We start from the raw sequence: 4,155 nt of genomic DNA, 5'->3' as shown, positions 1-4,155 counted from the left end.
CGCAGCAACCGCGCCTGCGCCGGCGCCCGGCACCCCAGTCACATGACGGAATCCCCGCCTCCTTCGGGGGGCTCGGCGAGCAGACGCCATAGAGAGCTAGAGGGGCACCCATCTTGGTTTGTTCTATTCTGCCCTCTAGCGGTGGATGGTACTCAACGTGAGTGGCAGGAGCGACCCGACAGGGACTAGAGAGAACAAAGCTGAAACCAGTCAAGGAGAGAAATTAAAGATGATAGAAGAGTGGAACACAGAGCAGCGGCAACAGTTAGGACCGGGGATGAATAAAAACGATTTAAACTCTTGTTGCGAGCCTACTACAGTTGGATAGGCACTTTCACACGGCTCATTCTTGTTTAATTATCCGCAAGTTACAGGAAACTGAATCTGAGTGGTTAAATAATTTCAAGAAGATCACACAGCTAAGAGGCAGAGCTTTGCCCTGGCTCCAAAGCCCGCACACTTGTTTGTTTAATCCTGCTCTTCATCTCGCCGCCTTCTTTCGTAGCTCAAGGGAGAGATCGCCCTTCTGTCCAAGACCACTGGAAATCCTAACTCCATCCAAGAGTGACCACCTAGGTTTGCCTGGACTAGAGGTTTTCTTGGGATGCAGGACTTTAGGTTTTAAAGCTGAGACAGGCCATGCCGGGCGCGGTGGCTCATGCCTGTAATCCCAGCACTTTGGGAGGCCGAGGCGGGCAGATCATGAGGTAAGGAGACCGAGACCATCCTGGCTAACACGGTGAAACCCCGTCTCCACTTTATACAAAAATTTAGCCGGGCGAGGTGGCGGGGCCCCGTAGTCCCAGCTACTCAGGAGGCTGAGGCAGGAGAATGGCGTGAACCCGGGAGGCGGAGCTTGCCGAGATCACGCCACTGCACTCCAGCCTGGGCGACAGAGCGAGACTCCGTCTCAAAAAAAAAAAAAAAACCGAGGCCAGGCGCAGTGGCTCATGCCTGTAACCCCAACACTTTGGGAGGCCGAGGCCAGGGGACTGCCTGAGGTCAGGAGTTCGAGACCAGCTTGGCCAGTTGGCCAAGATGGTGAAACCCTGTCTATATTGCATGATGCTGAGGTTTGTTTTACAAATGAATCTGTCACCTGGGTAGTGAGCAAAGTACATAATAGGTAGTTTTTTAACTCTTTCCCCCAACTGCCTCTCGACTCTTGCATTCCCCAGAATCTGTTGCTCCCATCTTTGTGTCCATGTGTATCCAATGTTTAGCTCCCACTTACAAGAACATACAGTATTTGGTTTTCTGTTTCTGCGTTAGTTCACTTAGGATAATGGGCTTCCAGCTGTATCTATGTTGCTGCAAAGGACAGGATTTTGTTCTTTTTTACGGCTGCATAGTGTTCCATGGTGTATAGATATCACGTTTTCTTTTTTTTTTTTTTTTTTTTTTTTGAGACAGTCTCGCTCTGTCGCCCAGGCTGGAGTGCAGCGGCACGATCTCGGCTCACTGCAAGCTCCGCCACCTGGTTTCACGCCGTTCTCCTGCCTCAGCCTCCCGAGTATCCACTGTTGATGGGTACCTAGGTTGATTCCATGTCTTTGCTATTGTGAATAGTGCTGCAATGAACATACGGGTGCATCTGCCTTTTTGATAGAACAATATATATTCCTTTGGGTATATACCCAGTAATGAGATTGCTGGGTCAAGTGGTAGTTCAACTTTTAGTTCTTTGAGAAATCTCCAAACTGCTCTCCACAGTGGCTGAACTAATTTACATTCCCACCAACAGTGTAAAAATGTTCCCCTTTTCCCCACAGCCTCAGCAACATCTGCTATTTTTTCTTTTTAACAAAAGCCATTCTAACTGGCATGAGATGGTATTTCATTGTGGTTTTGATTTGCATTTTTCTGATGACAATAAGAATGGAAAAGAGAGTTGTAAAGGTTAAATAAAAACGTAAAGCCCCAGGCATGAAGTAAGTACGTATTTAATGAAGTTGTTTGAATCATTTCTCTGGCAATCTCATGAACTCAGGGGCAAAGACTTCCAAACTTTAGAAACCAAGGAAGAAAGGTTTCTTAACACCAAACATGTGGAAATACAGACTGCTAACATATTGATAGAAAAGCGAACACTTGCCCTTCTTGTAAAAATCTTTTCGGCTGGGCATGGTGGCTAATGCTTGTAATCCCAACACTTTGGGAGGCAGAGGCGGGCGGATCACCTGAGGTGAGGAGTTCGAGGCCAGCCTGTAATCCCAGCTACTGGGGAGGCTGAGGCAGGAGAATTGCTTGAACCCGGGAGGCGGAGGTTGCAGTGAGCCAAGATTGCGCCATTGCACTCCAATCTGGGCAACAAGATAAAACTCCGTCTCAAACAAACAAAAAAAAACAAACCGAAAAAAAACCTTTTCTTGCATAAGCCCTTAGCCTTTAGCCCACACACAGATTTTGAATGGACTAATTTCTCTTCTCTCAGCAGAGACCTGTGTTAGACGGTGTCTCTAAGTGCAAATCAATGCTGCCTATAAATTATATTTAAAGGCCAAAGGGAAGGAGTATAGTACTTGTAAATAAAATGAATGCTCTGCCCACTTCACTAGAGTTAATTAAAAGAATCTTTGGCCCGCACAGTGGCTCATGTCTGTAATCCCAGGACTTTGGGAGGCCGAAGTGGGGCTATTGCTTGAGCCCAGGAGTTCAAAATCTGCCTGGGCAACAAAGTGAGATTCCCCATCTCTACCAAAAAAATTTTAATTAGCTGAACATGGTGATCCATGCCTGTAGTCCCAGCTACTCGGGAGGCTGAAGCTGGAGGATCACTTGAGCCTGGGAGTTTGAGGCTGCAGTGAGGTGTGAGTGTGCCACTGCACTCCAGCCTAGGTGACAGAGCAAGACCCTGTCTCAAAAATAATAATAATAATAATCAAACCTTATTGGATGAAAGTATAAATTAGTAAAAAGTGTGACTAACAGAATTTTAGTGAAGAAATGCAGCTTTAGCACTTTCAAGAACATGCCATCAAGGGCATGGGAAAATGAGAACTCTCGTGCACTGCTGTTGGGAGGTAAATTTATCTAACCACTTTGGAGGGCAATTTGGACTGTATCTGGTAACTTTGTTTTTGTTTGTTTGTTTTTTATTTTGTTTTTTTGAGATGGAGTCTTGTTCTGTTGCCCAGGCTGGAGTGCAATGGCATGATCTCGGCTTACTGCAACCTCTGCCTCCTGGGTTGAAGAGATTCTCCTCCTTCAGCCTCCAGAGCAGCTGGGAATACAGGCACATCCCACCATGCCCAGCTAATTTTTTCTTTTTTTTAGTAGAGGCAAGGTTTCACCATGTTGGCCAGTCTGGTCTCGAACTCCTGACCTCAAGTGATCCGCCTGCCTCAGCCACTCACAGCGCTGGGATTACAGGCGTGAGCCACTGTGCCTGGCCTGTATCCGGTAACATTTTAAATGTCTAATGTCTACATCTCATGATCTGTCCTCAAAATAGAAATATTACATCTCCTCCTAAACTCCTCATGTCTATCTGTGTCCTAAATTTTCCTGGTGCAAGACAATGAACCCCAGGGTATATACCCCAGACAATGTAGCTCCTTCAAAAGTACACTCTGAAACGCAAATAGTCCTAAAGCAAATTACATGCACGTGCACTAGAAGGTATGTCCAAGTGTTGTCAGTTGGCCGGTTCAGGTTCTTGACTTCGCCACGTAAAAGAATTTGAGAGTGAGTCCAAAGTACTCCAAAGAGTAGGCAAAGAAGTTTATTGCAAAGCAAAAGTGATACAGGAGTTAAGAAGAAATCACTTAGGCAGATAGTAAGAGCATGGGAGTCCTCGGTAAGGCTTTTCTTTTTAGTGAAAAGCAGCCCCAAATCATTTTCTAACAAAGAGTAGCCTGTAAAGTGGAGCTGCAGACATAGACAAACAAGCTGGGAGCTTGCACGGGTAAATGCCACAGGGAACTAGGGACTAGACAAGTTCAAGATGGCGGCTTCATCACCTCTTCTCTGCCAACCACGTGTACAGTGAGGAGCAGATAAGATAGCCCACCAAGGATAATTTATTTGCATAATAAGATTAGGGTGGGGCAACCAGCCTTCCCTGCTATGTAAATGTCACACCTGATTGAACCAATCTGTGAGCCCTATGTAAATCAGACACCACCTCCTCAAGCTGGACTATAAAATGCAGTG

Source organism: Theropithecus gelada, chromosome 1 (genome assembly GCF_003255815.1).
Source record: "Theropithecus gelada isolate Dixy chromosome 1, Tgel_1.0, whole genome shotgun sequence".
Classification (NCBI taxonomy): domain Eukaryota; kingdom Metazoa; phylum Chordata; class Mammalia; order Primates; family Cercopithecidae; genus Theropithecus; species Theropithecus gelada.
Note: the sequence above shows the minus strand (reverse complement) of the source record.